Raw genomic sequence first — 19,415 nt, forward strand, 5'->3', positions numbered from 1 at the left:
CGCGCAACTACTTTGGATGAGGCAAACCCTCCGGGACTTTGGCTACAATCTGAGCAAAGTCCCACTCCTATGTGATAATGAGAGTGCTATCCGCATGGCGGAAAATCCTGTTGAGCACAGCCGCACAAAGCACATAGACATCCGGCATCACTTTTTGAGAGACCACCAGCAAAAGGGAGATATCGAAGTGTTTCATGTTAGCACCGAGAACCAGCTAGCCGATATCTTTACCAAGCCTCTAGATGAGAAGACTTTTTGCAGGCTGCGTAGTGAGCTAAATGTCTTAGATTCGCGGAACTTGGATTGAATTATAGCATACATGTGTTTATGCCTTTGATCATGTTCATTCTGCATTCTGTTGCTTATTGTGGTGCTCAAGTTGTACAAACACTCCCTAGACCTCACAAGTCCGTTGCAAAATGATGCACGTGTTTAGGGGGAGCTGTGTTACAACTTGACCCTTTGAGACTAACCATATGCTTGAGTTTGCTTGTTTTAGTCTCGAAGGAGAATTGAAAGGGAAAAGGTGGACTTGGACCATGAAAGACTTCCACTGCACTCCGATGAGAGGGTAACTTATTCCAAGTCCATCTAATGAACTCTTATTGCCATTTGCTCTTAATTGGAGATTTTGGTGAGGCAATGGGGTTAAAGGGCCAAGATTGATCCCGTTTTGGTGCTTGATGCCAAAGGGGGAGAAAATAAAGGCCAAAGCAATAAATGGATCAGCTACCACTTGAGAAATTTTGAAAATGGTAGAATAGAGCTTTTGGTTTGTCAAAACTCTTGTATTGTCTCTTTTATCAAAAGTTGGTTTCTTGTGGGGAGAAGTAAAGATTATGGGAAATAGGGGGAGTTTTTGAAATCTTTGATCAATCTCTTTTAGAGTGACTCTCTTTATGCTTCAACATGTGTGTTTGAATTAGAGATAGTGATTTGAGTCTGATTTGCAAAAACAAACCAAGTGGTGGCAAAGGATGATCCATATATGCCAAAATTGAATAGAACTCAAATTTATTCTATTTGAAGTGATTTTGCACTTGTTCTTGTTGCTTTATGTTGTGTTGGCATAAATCACCAAAAAGGGGGAGATTGAAAGGGAAATGAGCCCTTGGGCCATTTCTATGTATTTTGGTGATTGGGTGCCAACACAAGTGCTTAAGTGTGAATTTCTGCTCATGGATTAACAAAGTGCAAATCAAGAGAAAAGGTATGTTTCTAAATCCTAGTACATTGGTTTTGTGTACTAATATACTTGTCTAAGTGTTGGAAACAGAAAGTAGAAGAAAAGAGAAGAGGTGCAGAAAGCTTGGCTGTGTACAGCCAAGTTGCAGTTCGGTCTGGAGCACCGGACTGTCCGGTGGTGCACCGGACAGTGTCCGGTGCGCCAGGCTGACTCGGCGTGAACTGCCCACTCTCGGGAATTTGCCGACGGCGTACGGCTAAAATTCACCGGACTGTCCGGTGTGCACCGGACTGTCCGGTGAGCCAACGGTCGGCCGAGCCAACGGTTGGCCACGGAATCTGCGCGCGACACGTGGTCTGGCCAACGGTCGGAAGGAGGCACCGGACTGTCCGGTGTGCACCGGACTGTCCGGTGCGCCAGATCTGCAACGGTCGGCAACGGTCGACTGGACTGTTTAAGGAAAGAAATCGGGCACCGGACAGTGTCCGGTGTGCACCGGACTGTCCGGTGCGCCCGACGACAGAAGGCAAGGATGGCCTTCCAGATTTGTTCTCAACGGCTCCTAACTGCCTTGGGGCTATAAAAGGGACCCCTAGGCGCATGGAGGAGAAGACCAAGCATTCCTTGAGCACTCTTGATCACTCACACATCAATCTTGCGCACTTGTTTGACATTCTAGTGATTTGAGCTTCGTTCTAGTGTGCTAGTCTCTTGAGCTCAAGTCTGGGTCTTGTGTGTGCGTATTCACTGTGATCTTTGTGTCGTGAGTGAGTTGCTAATCCCTCCCTTGCTCCGTGATTCTCTGTGAACATCTTTTGTAAGGGCGAGAGGCTCCAAGTTGTGGAGATTCCTCGCAAACAGGATTGAAGAAAGAAAAGCAAGAACACCGTGGTATTCAAGTTGATCATTGGATCACTTGAGAGGAGTTGAGTGCAACTCTCGTCCGTTGGGACGCCACAACGTGGAGTAGGCAAGTTTTGTACTTGGCCGAACCACGGGATAACCACCGTGTCATCTCTGTGATTGATTTCTTGTGGTTATTGTGTTTTGACTCCTCCCTAGCCACTTGGCCATACTTGTGCTAACACTTAACAAGTTTTTGTGGCTTAAGTTTTGAAGTTTTACAGGATCACCTATTCACCCCCCTCCCCTCTAGGTGCTCTCAGCAACCTGTAAGATTCACCGTAGTTGCGTAGTTTATTTTAGGGTTCTCTTTGAGAGGAACCCATCAATTCAAGTCAAGTTTGATATGAATCTAAATCAATTTGAGCCACGTCTAAGTCAATCGTTGATCAATAAATGTTTTCCTATTACCAAATTTCAGTATTCACTTCGTTTATATCTGTTTCTTTGTTTAAATCAAAAAGTTGGCTTTGTCTGCACGACGGTACTTTGTCCGATAAGATGCAGGGCCACTTACCGAAGGATGCTGTCGTCAGTGATGTTTTCTGCAGCCATTACGATTTACGACGTTGTTGGTTAGTTCGTTGATGGCCTATTTAGTTCGTTGCACGTTATAACTTGTCTAAATATGAACTATTCTTAAGCACAAAAGTTTTGACGATCCCGAGAATAACGTAGTGTGCAGGTGCCTCCGTCAATGAGCTAACAGGCTAGCACAGTTCGAATCGTATCGTCGAAACCCACCCCTTGATTTGAAGCTTACGTTAGAGTAGTTCATATTTGTACATTTCTATATATTAAAGCTGGGCACAAATATGCTCTCTCGTGTAGCCACGTCATCCCTTTATATTACAGCCGCACGATCGTGCGTATAGGGGCACGATTCATGAACGCATGTGAGGTAAAAAACGGTCGATCTCTGCAGACGGAGTGATGGACGTTATCGACTCCATCAATCGAGTATTCTAGAGGCCACACGTCTTCGTAGTATTCTAAATGCCACACGAAGGAATGGATGGAAAGGAAGAAAGGGGCAATTCGTTGTTGCCGTGACTACGGGTCCCCCTTCACCGCCTCCCTCACGATGAACTGCCTTCGCTTTCTGCCTCGCTGAAGGCCCACCATGGGCAAGGGCGCGATGGTCGACCACCACCTCTCCAGGCACCTCTGCTCAGGACATTCCCTGTCGTTGGGGCTTGCCACCATGATGGAGGAGCCTAGAGGCCTCGGGGCACAGGCAGCCACAACACGGTTGGAAGGCCTGCCACAGGTGAGGGCGTGATGCCGACCACCACTGCTCGGAGCATCACCGCTTGGGCCATCCGACGCCATCGTCACTGGGGCTTGCCCCCATGGACCATGGTGGAAGAGCCTACTTACCTGAATGCTAAGGCGGTCATAACATAGCACGACTGGACGAGAACTGGCATGGCCGCACGCGTGGTGTATCTCGGCAGACCTACGGGCGCCGACGTGCGATTGAACGAGCTATGGAAGGGCCATGGGGTGCGCAGTGGCTAGGCAGGTCGCTGGGAGCAGCAGCGCGACCGTCGAGAAGAGCGCCAGGATGGAGGTGGCTATCGCTGCAGTCGCGGTCGTCGCCATGGGCTCGCGCTCGTGCCGCTCCGGGAGTACATGTTATGGTGCGTCCGTGCGCCTCCCCTCTTCCCTCGCTTCGTTTTGCACGCGCTATGTTGCTGGCTTCTGCTCCCACTTTCTCTATCCTAGAGCTATATTGCATAGTTCTCCGTCTGAACCTTAGTTACTCACCTCGCAGTATATACTGATTGTTTTTATAGAAGCGAGGACTGTGTATCCTAGAGCTATATGCATGGATCAATCCATTCGATTGGGAACATCATATCCCAGCTACTACCTGATCTGAGGTAGCGGTTAATTGAATTCGTCAGGTCTAGGAATGACTTAATCGTTTAGCTAAAAACCTATACTGCTGCAACAAGGTGCACCAAGATTACTTCTCCCTTAATTTTACGCGGAATAAAAAAGATTAGAGAGGATATTACAACATTATATTTGAAAGTTGCCTAGAGGGGGGGTGAATAGGGCGAATCTGAAATTTACAAACGTAATCACAACTACAAGCCGGGTTAGCGTTAGAAATATAAACGAGTCCGAGAGAGGGCGCAAAACAAATCGCAAGCGAGTAAAGAGTGTGACACAAGGATTTGTTTTACCGAGGTTCGGTTCTCGCAAACCTACTCCCCGTTGAGGTGGTCACAAAGACCGGGTCTCTTTCAACCCTTTCCCTCTCTCAAACGGTCCCTCGGGCCGAGTGAGCTTCTTCTTCTCAATCAAACGGGAACAAACTTCCCCGCAAGGACCACCACACAATTGGTGTCTCTTGCCTTGGTTACAATTGAGTTGTTCGCAAGAAAGAGTGAAAGAACGAAGCAATCCAAGCGCAAGAGCTCGAAAGAACACAAGCAAATCTCTCTCACTAATCACTTAAGCTTTGTGTGGAATTGGAAGAGGATTTGATCACTTTGGTGTGTCTAGAATTGAATGCTAGAGCTCTTGTAAGTAGTTGGAAGATGGAAAACTTGGATGACTTGAAGGTGGGGTGGTTGGGGGTATTTATAGCCCCAACTATCAAACTAGCCGTTTGGTGGAGGCTGCGGACACTGTCCGGTGCGCCAGCCACGTCACCTGGCTGTTGGGTTCCGACCGTTGGAGCTCTGTCTTGTGGGCCCGTCTCGCTGTCCGGTGGCGCACCGGACAAGTCCTGTAGACTGTCCGGTGTGCCACCCGCGCGTGCTCTGTCCTCTGCGCGCGCAGGCGCGCATTTAATGCGTTGCAGTCGACCGTTGCGAGCGAAGTAGCCATTGCTCCGCTGGCTCACCGGACAGTCCGGTGTGCACCGGACATGTCCGGTGAATTTTAGCGGAGCGGATTCCCGAAGCTGGCGAGTTCAGAGTCGCTCTCCCCTGGGGCACCGGACACTGTCCGGTGGTGCACCGGACAGTCCGGTGAATTATAGTGAAGCGCCTCTGAGAATTCCCGAAGGTGAAGAGTTCAGCTTGGAGTCCCCTGGTGCACCGGACATTGTCCGGTGGCACACCGGACAGTCCGGTGCGCCATACCAGGGCACACTTCGGTTGTCCCTTGCTCTCTTTGTTCGAACCCATTCTTGATCTTTTTATTGACTTATTGTGAACCTTTGGCACCTATATAACTTATAGACTAGAGCAAACTAGTTAGTCCAATTTATTTGTGTTGGACAATTCAACCACCAAAATTAATTAGGAAATAGGTGTAAGCCTAATTCCCTTTCAATCTCCCCCTTTTTGGTGATTGATGCCAACACAAACCAAAGCAAGTATAGAAGTGCATAATTAAACTAGTTTGCATAATTGTAAGTGCAAAGGTTACTTGGAATTAAGCCAATATAAATACTTATAGGATACACATGGATTGTTTCTTTATTTTTAACATTTTGGACCAAGCTTGCACCACATGTTTTGTTTTTGCAAATTCTTTTGTAAATTCTTTTAAAAGTCCTTTTGCAAATAGTCAAAGGTAAATGAATAAGATTTTGAGAAGCATTTTCAAGATTTGAAATTTTCTCCCCCTGTTTCAAATGCTTTTCCTTTGACTAAACAAGACTCCCCCTCAATGAAATTCTCCTCTTAGTGTTCAAGAGGGTTTTAAGATATCGATTTTGAAAAATACTACTTTCTCCCCCTTTTGAACACAATGAGATACCAATTTGAAAATCATTAGTTTTAAAATTAGGTGGTGGTGCAGTCCTTTTGCTTTGGGCTAATACTTTCTCCCCCTTTGGCATGAATCGCCAAAAACGGATACTTTGAGTGAGATATAAGCCCTTTTGTAAAACTACTTTCTCCCCTTTGGCAAATAAAAATATGAGTGAAGATTATACCAAAGATGGAGAGTTGCTCGGAGTGACGGCGAAGGATGAGTTATGGAGTGGAGTGGAAGCCTTTGTCTTCGCCGAAGACTCCAATTCCCTTTCAACACACCTATGACTTGGTTTGAAATCCTCTTGAAAACACATTAGTCATAGCATATATAAAAGAGACATGATCAAAGGTATACTTATGAGCTATGTGTGCAGGACATCAAAAGAAATTCCTAGAATCAAGAATATTTAGCTCATGCCTAAGTTTGTTAAAAGTTTGTTCATCTAGTGGCTTGGTAAAGATATCGACTAATTGTTCCTTAGTGTTAATATATGCAATCTCGATATCTCCCTTTTGTTGGTGATCCCTTAAGAAATGATATCGAATGGCTATGTGTTTAGTGCGGCTATGCTCAACGGGATTATCCGCCATGCGGATTGCACTCTCATTATCATATAGAAGAGGAACTTTGGTTAATTTGTAATTGTAGTCCCTAAGGGTTTGCCTCATCCAAAGTAATTGCGCGCAACAATGTCCTGCGGCAATATACTTGGCTTCGGCGGTAGAAAGAGTTACGGAATTTTGCTCCTTTGAAGCCCAAGACACCAAGGATCTTCCCAAGAACTGGCAAGTCCCCGATGTGCTCTTTCTATTAATCTTACACCCCGCCCAATCGACATCCGAATAACCAATTAAATCAAAAGTGGATCCCCGAGGGTACCAAAGCCCAAACTTAGGAGTATAAACTAAATATCTCAAGATTCGTTTTACGGCCGTAAGGTGAGCTTCCTTAGGGTCGGCTTGGAATCTTGCACACATGCATACGGAAAGCATAATATCCGGTCGAGATGCACATAAATAGAGTAAAGAGCCTATCATCGACCGGTATACCTTTTGATCGACGGATTTACCTTCCGTGTCGAGGTCGAGATGCCCATTGGTTCCCATGGGTGTCTTGATGGGTTTGGCATCCTTCATCTCAAACTTGCTTGGAATATCTTGAGTATACTTTGTTTGGCTAATGAAGGTGCCCTCTTGGAGTTGCTTTACTTGAAATCCCAAGAAATACTTCAACTCTCCCATCATAGACATCTCGAATTTCTGTGTCATGATCCTACTAAATTCCTCACATGTAGAGTCGTTAGTAGACCCAAATATGATATCATCAACATAAATCTGGCATACAAACAAATCATTTTCAAGAGTTTTAGTAAATAAAGTAGGATCGGCCTTTCCGATTTTGAATCCATTAGTGATAAGGAAATCTCTAAGGCATTCATACCATGCTCTTGGGGCTTGCTTGAGCCCATAAAGCGCCTTAGAGAGTTTATAAACATGGTTAGGGTACTTACTATCTTCAAAGCCGGGAGGTTGCTCAACATAGACCTCTTCCTTGATTGGTCCATTGAGGAAGGCACTTTTCACGTCCATTTGGTAAAGCTTAAAGCCATGGTAAGTAGCATAGGCTAATAATATACGAATTGACTCAAGCCTAGCTATGGGTACATAGGTTTCACCGAAATCCAAACCTTCGACTTGTGAATATCCCTTGGCCACAAGTCGGGCTTTGTTCCTTGTCACCACACCATGCTCGTCTTGCTTGTTGCGGAACACCCACTTGGTTCTTACAACATTTTGATTAGGACGTGGAACCAAATGCCATACCTCATTCCTAGTGAAGTTGTTGAGCTCTTCTTGCATCGCCACCACCCAATCTGAATCTTGCAGTGCTTCCTCTACCCTGTGTGGCTCAATAGAGGAAACAAAAGAGTAATGCTCACAAAAATGTGCAACGCGAGATCTAGTAGTTACCCCCTTATGAATGTCGCCGAGGATGGTGTCGACGGGGTGATCTCGTTGGATTGCTTGGTGGACTCTTGGGTGTGACGGCCTTGGTTCTTCATCCTCCTTGTCTTGATCATTTGCATCTCCCCCTTGATCATTTCTGTCATCTTGAGGTGCCTCATCTTCTTGATCTTCTCCTTCATCAACTTGAGCCTCATTCTCATTTTGAGTTGGTGGAGATGCTTGCTTGGAGGAGGATGGTTGATCTTGTGCATTTGGAGGCTCTTCGGATTCCTTAGGACACACATCCCTAATGGACATGTTCCTTAGCGCGATGCACGGAGCCTCTTCATCACCTATCTCATCAAGATCAACTTGCTCTACTTGAGAGCCGTTAGTCTCATCAAACACAACGTCACAAGAAACTTCAACTTGTCCAGAGGACTTGTTAAAGACTCTATATGCCCTCGTGTTTGAATCATATCCTAGTAAAAAGCCTTCTACAGTCTTAGGAGCAAATTTAGATTTTCTGCCTTTTTAACAAGAATAAAGCATTTGCTACCAAAGACTCTAAAATATGAAATATTGGGCTTTTTACCGGTTAGGAGTTCGTAGAATGTCTTCTTGAGGATTCGGTGTAGATACTCATCAAGCATGGTTCTTGCCATGTCCAAAAGAGTTCTATTCTCCCTCTCCACTACACCATTTTGTTGTGGCGTGTAGGGAGAAGAGAACTCATGCTTGATGCCCTCCTCCTCAAGAAAGCCTTCGATTTGTGAGTTCTTGAACTCCGTCCCGTTGTCGCTTCTTATTTTCTTGATCCTTAAGCCGAACTCGTTTTGAGCCTGTCTCAAGAATCCCTTTAAGGTCTCTTGGGTATGAGATTTTTCCTGCAAAAAGAACACCAAGTGAAGCAAGAATAATCACCCACAATAACTAGACAGTACTTACTCCCGCCGATGCTTATGTAAGCTATCGGGCCGAATAGATCCATGTGTAGGAGCTCCAGCGGCCTGTCAGTTGTCATGATATTCTTGTGTGGATGATGAGCACCAACTTGCTTCCCTGCTTGGCATGCGCTACAAATCCTGTCTTTCTCAAAATGAACATTTGTTAATCCTAAAATGTGCTCTCCCTTTAGAAGCTTATGAAGATTCTTCATCCCAACATGGGCTAGTCGGCGGTGCCAGAGCCAACCCATGTTAGTCTTAGCAATTAAGCAAGTGTCAAGTTCAGCTTTATCAAAATCTACCAAGTATAGCTGACCCTCTAACACTCCCTTAAATGCTACTGAATCATCACTTCTTCCAAAGACAGTGACACCTATATCAGTAAATAGACAGTTGTAGCCCATTTTGCATAATTGAGAGACGGAAAGCAAATTGTAATCTAAAGAGTCTACAAGAAAAACATTGGAAATAGAATGGTCAGGTGAAATAGCAATTTTACCCAGTCCTTTGACCAAACCTTGATTTCCATCCCCGAATGTGATCGCTCTTTGGGGATCTTGGTTTTTCCCGTAGGAGGAGAACATCTCCTTCTCCCCTGTCATGTGGTTTGTGCACCCGGTGTCGATTATCCAACTTGAGCCCCCGGATGCATAAACCTACAAAACAAGTTTAGTTCTTGGTTTTAGGTACCCAAACTGTTTTGGGTCCTTTGGCATTAGAAACAAGAACTTTGGGTACCCAAACACAAGTTTTTGAACCCTTGTGTTTGCCCTCAACAAACTTGGCAACTACCTTGCCGGATTTGTTAGTTAAGACATAAGAGGCATCAAAAGTTTTAAATGAAATGCTATGGTCATTTGATGCACTAGGAGTTTTCTTCTTAGGCAACTTAGCACGGGTTGGTTGCCTAGAGCTAGATGTCTCATCCTTATATATAAAAGCATGATTTGGGCCAGGGTGAGACTTCCTAGAAAGAATTCTCCTAATTTTGTCCTCGGGATAACCGACAGGGTACAAAATGTAACCTTCGTTATCCTGAGGCATGGGAGCATTGCCCTTAACAAAGTTGGACAATTTCTTAGGAGGGGCATTAAGTTTGACATTGCCTCCCTGTTGGAAGCCAATGCCATCCTTAATGCCAGGGCGTCTCCCATTATAAAGCATACTACGAGCAAACTTAAATTTTTCATTTTCTAGTTCATGCTCGGCAATTTTAGCATCTAATTTGGCTATATGATCATTTTGTTGTTTAATCATGGAAATGTGATCATGTATAGCATTAACATCAACATCTCTACATCTAGTGCAAATACTGACATGCTCAGTGGTAGATGTAGAGGGTTTGCAAGAATTAAGTTCAACAATCTTAGCACACAATATATCATTTTTATCTCTAAGATCGGAAATTGTAACATTGCAAACATCTAGTTCTTTAGCCTTAGCAATTAATTTCTCATTTTCAATCCTAAGGCTAGCAAGAGTAACATTTAATTCTTCAATCTTAGCAAGTAAATCAACATTATCATCTTTAAGATTGGGAATTGAAATATTACAAGCATTTGAATCAACCTTAGCAATTAAACTAGCATTTTCATTTCTAAGGTTGTTGATAACATCATGGCATGTGCTTAGCTCACTAGTCAATTTCTCACATTTTCAACTTCTAGAGCGTAAGCATTTTTAACCTTAACATGTTTTTTGTTTTCCTTGATTAGGAAGTCCTCTTGGGTATCCAAGAGGTCATCCTTTTCATGGATGGCACTAATTAATTCATTTAACTTTTCTTTTTGTTGCATGTTTAGGTTGGCAAAAAGGGTACACAAATTATCCTCCTCATCACTAGCATTATCATCACTAGAGGACTCATATTTAGTGGAGGATTTGGATTTAACCTTCTTCTTTTTGTCGTCCTTTGCCATGAGGCACTTGTGGCCGATGTTGGGGAAGAGGAGACCCTTGGTGACGGTGATGTTTGCGGCGTCCTCGTCGGAGGAGGAGTCAGTGGAGCTCTCGTCGGAGTCCCACTCCCGGCAAACATGGGCATCACCGCCCTTCTTCTTGTAGTACTTCTTATTCTCCTTTCTTCTCCCCTTCTTGTCGTCGCCCCTGTCACTGTCACTAGAAATAGGACATTTTGCTATAAAGTGATCGGGCTTACCACACTTGTAGCAAACTTTCTTGGAGCGGGATTTGTAGTCCTTTCCCCTCCTTTGCTTGAGGATTTGGCGGAAGCTCTTGATGACGAGCGCCATCTCCTAATTGTCGAGCTTTGAGGCGTCGATTGGTTGTCTACTTGATGTAGACTCCTCCTTCTTCTCCTCCGTCGCTTTGAATGCGACCGGTTGTGCTTCGGACATGGAGGGGCCATCAAGCTCGTTGATTTTCTTTGAGCCTTTGATCATCAACTCAAAGCTCACAAAGTGTCCTATCACTTCCTCGGGAGACATTAGTGTGTATCTAGGATTACCACAAATTAATTGCACTTGTGTAGGGTTAAGAAAAAACAAGTGATCTAAGAATAACCTTAACCATTTCGTGTTCATCCCATTTCTTGCTCCCGAGGTTGCGCACTTGGTTCACCAAGGTTTTAAGCGGGTTGTACATGTCTTGTGGCTCCTCCCCTTGGCGAAGTCGGAAGCGACCGAGCTCCCCCTCGATCGTTTCCCGCTTGGTGATTTTGGTCACTTCGTCTCCTTCGTGCGCAGTCTTTAGCATGTCCCAAATCTCCTTAGCATTTTTCAACCTTTGCACCTTATTATACTCCTCTCGACTTAGAGAGGCGAGGAGTATAGTTGAGGCTTGGGAGTTGAAGTGTTGGATTTGGGCCACTTCGTCCTCATCATAATCTTCATCCCCTACGAATGGTACCTGTACACCAAACTCAACAACATCCCATATACTTTTGTGGAGTGAGGTTAGATGAAATCGCATCAAATCACTCCACCTAGCATAATCTTCACCATCAAACGTTGGTGGTTTGCCTAATGGGACGGAAAGTAAAGGCGCATGTTTAGGAATGCGAGGATAGTGTAGGGGGATCTTACTAAACTTCTTGCGCTCATGACGCTTAGAAGTGACAGATGGCGTGTCGGAGCCGGAGGTGGATGGCGATGAGGTGTCGGTCTCGTAGTAGACCACCTTCCTCATCTTCTTCTTCTTATCATCGCTCCGACGTGACTTGTGTGAAGGGGATTCCTTTTCCTTCCCCTTCCCTTTGTTGTAGGACTCTCTCGATGGAGCCTTCCCGTGGCTTGTAGCGGGCTTCTCGCCGGTCCCCGTCTCTTTCTTAGCGTGATCTCCCGACATCACTTCGAGCGGTTAGGCTCTAATGAAGCACCGGGCTCCGATACCAATTGAAAGTCGCCTAGAGGGGGGGTGAATAGGGCGAATCTGAAATTTACAAACGTAATCACAACTACAAGCCGGGTTAGCGTTAGAAATATAAACGAGTCCGAGAGAGGGCGCAAAACAAATCGCAAGCGAGTAAAGAGTGTGACACAAGGATTTGTTTTACCGAGGTTCAGTTCTCGCAAACCTACTCCCCGTTGAGGTGGTCACAAAGACCGGGTCTCTTTCAACCCTTTCCCTCTCTCAAACGGTCCCTCAGACCGAGTGAGCTTCTTCTTCTCAATCAAACAGGAACAAACTTCCCCGCAAGGACCACCACACAATTGGTGTCTCTTGCCTTGGTTACAATTGAGTTGTTCACAAGAAAGAGTGAAAGAACGAAGCAATCCAAGCGCAAGAGCTCGAAAGAACACAAGCAAATCTCTCTCACTAATCACTTAAGCTTTGTGTGGAATTGGGAGAGGATTTGATCACTTTGGTGTGTCTAGAATTGAATGCTAGAGCTCTTGTAAGTAGTTGGAAGATGGAAAACTTGGATGACTTGAAGGTGGGGTGGTTGTGGGTATTTATAGCCCCAACTACCAAACTAGCCGTTTGGTGGAGGCTGCTGTCGCATGGCGCACCGGACAGTCCGGTGCGCCAGCCACGTCACCTGGTCGTTGGGTTCCGACCGTTGGAGCTCTGTCTTGTGGGCCCGCCTAGCTGTCCGGTGGCGCACTAGACAAGTCTTGTAGACTGTCCGGTGTGCCACCCGCGCGTGCTCTGTCCTCTACGCGCAGGCGCGCATTTATTGCGTTGCAGTCGACCGTTGCGCGTGAAGTAGTCGTTGCTCCGCTGGCTCACCGGACAGTCCGGTGTGCACCGGACATGTCCGGTGAATTTTAGCGGAGCGGATTCCTAAAGTTGGCGAGTTCGGAGTCGCTCTCCCCTGGGGCACCGGACACTGTCCGGTGGTGCACCAGACAGTCCGGTGAATTATAGCGAAGCGCCTCTGAGAATTCCCGAAGGTGAAGAGTTCAGCTTGGAGTCCCCTGGTGCACCGGACACTGTCCGGTGGTGCACCGGACAGTCCGGTGCGCCAGACCAGGGCACACTTCGGTTGTCCCTTGCTCTCTTTGTTCGAACCCATTCTTGATCTTTTTATTGACTTATTGTGAACCTTTGGCACCTGTATAACTTATAGACTAGAGCAAACTAGTTAGTCCAATTTATTTGTGTTGGGCAATTCAACCACCAAAATTAATTAGGAAATAGGTGTAAGCCTAATTCCCTTTCAATATTCCTGTCGCAAGATATGTTCTCTATCTTTCTTGACTGCACAATAGAGTCCAGAGAAATTTTTTACAATATAGAGCGGGGAGCAAAACACTTCGTTCGTGTTCTACAGTAAAGTTTGAGTATGCAGAGATTTACATATTCATTTAGGTAGTATTGTACTGTCTCCTTAGTAATCACAATGACCACGTTGCAAACTCTACCTTTGAGGAAAAAATCATGATGCTACTTTGGAAGCACAAGTTTAGACGGTGTTCTGCTCTTCTCTGAGAAGAGTGATACTTTTTATCTGCTAAGGATACTTAGGAAAGTTTTCGAAAAGAATCATTGTAGCCCCATGCTACCATTCCATGTGCTGTCGTAATCCTTATCAATTATCTTAGTTACTGTGGGCGAGCCAAAGTTTCCCTTGATCCTCCCTATTTGTTCATCTTTCATTGTCCATTAAGTGTGTAGCCTTTGAAGTCCTGTGATATTTTCAAATACTTCAAACTCTCTTGCTTAGTTGATTTACAATATGATTTTGGTTTCTGAAAAGGAAAATATTGTCTTATGGAGATAGAATCATTTGGTGCTAAGTTACACACATCATTGCTGATCAAACTAGCATTCAACATCTGTGAACATGTATTCTAGATTGAGAATTTACTTTATGGAGGATGTTTCTTTAGCCGTCATTGTTTTATTTTTCTGGTCATCACTTCCGTTTTATTTGAGCAAACACAAGATGTAGTGTTTCGGCTTCACTATGAAGAAAGTGATGTTTGTTCTCACCTTGTCGGTGTGCCTAAAGATAATACTTGATTTTAGGCATTACGCCTTGCCTAGCTGCCATTTCTGATTAGTAATCTCGCTATAGTTTTCCCGAACCTTTCTCAATACCGAAATGGCTTTTATGATACATGAAACTGATTATAATAAATTGGCTTTTATGATACACAATAAACAACGGTGTGTCCGTCGACGCCCAACGCGAGCCTCTGCCCACGGTCATAGCCACCACGACCATCATCACGTCAGCGTGCGAGCACAGCAACGCAGCAACGGGGACGACGCCTCCCCTGCCCAACCAGCTCTCAAACGGTGTTGAGATGCCAATCCACACTATATTTTTTCCTTTGTGGATTTATTTACATAGTTTAATTAATGTTTATTAGCTTGCAGGTCGGCTCTTCACGCTGAGCGAAAACATCTCTAATTCCCAAAAGTTTCGACTCCGAGCACAACAAGTACGTCTAATTAGGTACATTTAATTAGTATGCGCAACCTCCCCAATTTCAATTACAGCCCATCAATTCCTGCATATATTACCTTATTTGCTTGCACGATTTTCATATTCGCTATGCAACTACTTGACATGACAATAGATTATTCACTTCATGATTCCACAAGTACACAACTAACATGTTCTTGACACTTTTCTCATCTATCAATTATCAGAAAAAAGTAAGTTAACCTCAAATATATTTATTATGCATGAAAGAACACAACTTCACTCATGTTTTCCTTGGGATTATATACCTGGAATTTCACATGTTGTTCCCGCATACACATTTTTACTTTCTTTAGGAAAAAAATCATACTCCGCTGAAAATAAACATAGCGAATCCTAATTGCACCCTCTTAATTTCACATGTTCACTCATCATTTTAAAACATCGCAATGCTAACAGTAAGAATAAGTTAACCTCATATACATAAAAGAACTACCAACTTTGACCATGCCGACCTTACGATATTACACAACTTGGGATAATACCCCTGCACACATGTTTCTGTGCATACACGTTTTCATTTTTTTCAAAATATTATATTCTCCATTGAAAGTAAGTATAACAAATCTGATTTACACCTTCTTCATTTCGCAGGTTCACTCATCGTTTGGAAACATCAAAAAAATCTACTGAGGCTATAACTTCAAGAATAACCGGTATGATTTCCCAGATCATGCACACAATACTCGTTTTCCTTGAGTAACACTGTGTCCTTTGCTTACAATTCCTCTCTTAGATTGATTCTGCACAAACTGTTCGATCACTATGAAACACAACATCATATTCAAACATATCACACCACAGAACACTAATCACTTATATGTATGCATATCTTGTCCAGACGATATGATATTGTTATAACTTATATATCGATTTTCCCCTACGCGTGGAGGGCGCGCGCCAGTTACTAGTATTAATATATAATAGTAACCGCTAATGTAGGTAGCATTTCTTTTTTCAATCGTGGTATGGTACTATGGTTAGCAGGTGGTCTAATTTTGAACAGGAAGCTCTGGTACCGCATAAAAACTTCCCGCGACAGAAAAAATTAGATAAAATCTCCTTCTCATTTAATTTTAGATAAAGAGTGAATTTTAGTTCCTTCCATCTTATCCGGTTTTGTGGCTGCCAACCTAACCCTAAGGGCTGATTGGTGATCGGGGATCCCGAGTGGATCCATGGGAAGAAATCCCCTTGCTATTCAAAATTGAAGGGCCAGTTTGGTAACCTAAAAACCCATAGGTTTCCCGGCATTTTCTCCAGGAAGAAAACCCACACGGACATTTCCCTGGAGTTTTTACTTCTGCGTGTTTGGAAGCCCAAACACTCGACGGACTTTCGTCTAGGGGAGCATCTTTTCCGGTCGGGAAAAACCCTGGCATCGGGAGGCCAGGCGATTCCACGACGCCGCCAACCTGGTCTTGGGAGCATCTCCCCCATCGCCCCGGCTCCCCGCGACGCTAGGCCTAGCCTCGCCGACGCCATCCCCGTGAGCACCTCCATCGCGGCACCATCGTCGTCTCCGACGCCATCTCCTTCCCCTCACAAGGTCAGCTCCTGTAGATCTACACCTCTCTAAGCCACCATGCCACCCTGGCGACCAACACACGCACCCGGGCCTCGGCCGCCGTCGCCCTCCGCCACAGCGCGAGCGCCAGGGCGCCCAAGCTCCTCAGGTGCCTGCGGCTTCCTTGCCTCTGCTGCCTCGCCACCAGCGCGCGGTAGCAGCGTCCGTCATCATGGCAATATGACAGGGAGGGGAGGGAGCGGGGGGTAGTTGGACCAGTATGTCTCCTTCACATCGCTACACTCAAGATTATTTTCTCTGGAAGGAATGATTCTGTTTCACTCTGCAAGTTGCAACTACTGCATCAAGATTAAGTATTGGCAACTTTTGCAATACAATAGTGCTTCGTTACCCCACCACTTTTCAAGAATCGTGCTCCTTTGTTTTTCTCAAAGACTATGTTGCCACTTCTTGTCAAGCAGTTTTTAATGGTACATAGAGTTTTCAACTGTTTTTGTAAGGGCTTTTGAAAGACGTCCTATTACCTGGGATATGTTTTTTCTTGATGTGCAGGTGTGTTCACCATTTCTGGAATCATAGATTCGTTTGTATATCATAGTCAAATTCGACTGATGTTACCTTACTGTTTGCTGCAATTAAGTAGCTTCTGTTGCAGCTCCAAGTTCCAGAAATTCACTGTGGCTTTTCCTCTCGAACTCTTGATACAGTTGCGTAGTTGACAAACAATTGCTCATCTGATAACTCTTGATGTGCTTGCCAACTTGCTAAAGTCCTCACAAGATGGTATTCAAATTAAACTATGTGTGAATCATATCTGGTGCAATTTTTTGAACAAATCATATGTTGATTATGTTTTTCGTTGCATAATGAATGGTATTTAGATTACTTTTTTGGATTTTTAGTGATCTTTCTTTTTGTTTTTGTTTCTATTTTTATTAGATTTTTTGTTTTTTCCTAATTGTTTGAAGTATTTTTGCTCAAGATGGATATTTTGACCCTTGGTTCCCAAACAGTGGCAAGGAAAATACACCCAAGAGGGAAAATACTCCCAGGAAATTTAGTGGCATCTAAAATCCCGTTGGTGGACATCTTTCCTAGGATTTTTCCCACGTTGCTGCCAAACTAGCCCGAATTATGAGGGGATTTCTCTCTATAGATCTCTTCGGGATCCCCGATGACCAAATCAGCGCTAACACGGCAACAGCAGCGGGCGAGCCCGCAGCAAGCGGCTGCCAGGTCGTCGCGCCGTCCGCTCGGCCAGTGGAAGCGGGCACCATCGCGTCTGGGCTGGGCTGCTGGAAATGGAAGCCCACGGCCGCGTAGGCCTTGATCTGCATTTCAGCCGTCGGGCGTTGGGCACTTGGGCGGCTGGCGCTCGCTCTGCCGTTTTAGTGCCAAACTGTTCGCTGAAGGTTACGGCACCAGGGACTGCTGCTATTTTAGCAGTGAGGGTAGCGGCTGGTATGAATCACGCAGCTGCGCAGTGGGCACAAAGCGAACTATTCTTTCGCCTTTTACTAAAGAATACCGTGTGTCCGCTGCAATAAGCAGCATACGCCAACAAGTCAATTTAGGTTTTGTTTGAATTAAATTTGTGTTACGTTTAAATCAAACGTTGATCAGAAATATTTTCATATGGTTTGTTTAAAGGTTAACATAAAAGTGTTGTTTGAATTAAATTTGAGTTATGTTTAAATCAAACGTTGATCAGAAAGATTTTCATATGGTTTGTTTAAAGGTTAACATTAAAGTGTTTTGGCTTTAATCAGTTTAATCCAACATATTTTTTTTTGATGTTACTGAGCCAAGGGCTTCCCCCATCCCGTGGGGGATAAATTCCTAAGATCCCCATCCATGTAGTTTATATGCCATTAATGCAAAGTTCCCCACGGGGATAAATTCCTAGATCCTTATACACATTATCATAGGTAAGAGACAAAATAATTATTTGTTTTTATTATTAACTATTATATGCAAATATCGTCACATGTAATTTTAACGGTACCCTTGGTAATAGAGATGCTTCCTCACCCGTCTTCGTTTACACGTCGGAGAAGAATTCCCCCCTTTTACAACCCGTGGGAGAGAAACTCCCCTAACCTCATCACCTAAGAGCTAGTTTGGGAAACATATTTTTTCCAAGGGATTTCAATTTTTCCAAGAGAAATTAGTTCATTTTCCCTTGGGAAAATATAAATCCCATAGAAAAATGAAGTTTCCAAACTAGCTCTAATAAAGGAATTCTCAGTGGAGAATCAAGGATCGGATCTCCATTGCTATCTCTAATCGATTTCTAGTACTTCTAAAATATTTTTGTCTCTATAGATTACAGCTGAAACGGTCCGAATAATTAGTTTAGCTCCCTCTACATGGTTGCGGGGCAACAACGCGTCAAATGTTGAAGCAATTAACCCGGCCATTGCCGTGCTATTTTCTCTCCATCCGCTCTTCGCTTATAGTCCTAGACTCTTGGGACTGTTTAGTACGTGACTTGGGGTCCGAGACTATATGCACTTGCCAGCCTATTACGCAGACACGCCACAAAATAATTTTAGGAGGTGTTTGATTTGGCTTTTGCTCTCTAAAAAAAGGCCAAACTAAAGGACTAAATACAAGAATCAATTTTTTATAAAAGCCGATTTTCTCACAGTGCAAAGTAGAAAGTACCTCTAGACATTCTTTTAGCGGCTTTTAGATGGAACTGTAAAAATATACATGGAAGAACTTTTAACGTACTTTTAGCAGGTTCTACCAAACAATTTAAGAGTTTATAAAAGCTCACAACTTACAACAATTTTTTCATAGCCCATAGCGGCTTTTTTCACAGCCTCAACCCAACCAAACAGACCCTTAGACTCAGCCTAACCGTGTGCAAATACCAAAACCTAGGCACGACATGGCTCAAAAGCACTGCGGGTCGATGGTCGTGCCATGATGGCTCAAGCACAACTCGAAGAAAAATTGGTATATATCTAAAAAATATATCTTGAAATTATTCAAAACTTTGTTATAGATTTTAAAAATTATACAAGAAAGAGAAAGCATTTAAAAATAGATTGCTATGACGAACAACATGACTCAAAATTATACATATATTTTACTAAGATATCAATAAATATCAATGTTTGCTACAACTTTTGTGAGTAGATAAAAAAAAATTTGGAGCATAAAATAACCCTTTAAATGTTAGTTTTATAATTCATGTCTCATTTCGTAGCATGCCAGTTCAAACACGATCCATAGTCATAGTCATGACGTGCCGATCCAATCAATTTTTTTATGCCGA

The 19,415-nt window shown here is 44.0% G+C and overlaps 1 non-coding gene across 1 annotated transcript; it reads left to right on the forward strand.

Moving 5' to 3' along the window:
• Positions 1-17,603: 17,603 nt before the first annotated feature.
• LOC111590674 (U5 spliceosomal RNA) lies at positions 17,604-17,722 on the forward strand. The gene has a single exon (XR_004855716.1). It is a non-coding gene; the product is annotated as a U5 spliceosomal RNA (small nuclear RNA).
• The last annotated feature ends 1,693 nt before the right edge of the window (positions 17,723-19,415 follow it).

This window comes from Zea mays, chromosome 1, assembly GCF_902167145.1.
Source record: "Zea mays cultivar B73 chromosome 1, Zm-B73-REFERENCE-NAM-5.0, whole genome shotgun sequence".
Lineage (NCBI taxonomy): Eukaryota > Viridiplantae > Streptophyta > Magnoliopsida > Poales > Poaceae > Zea > Zea mays.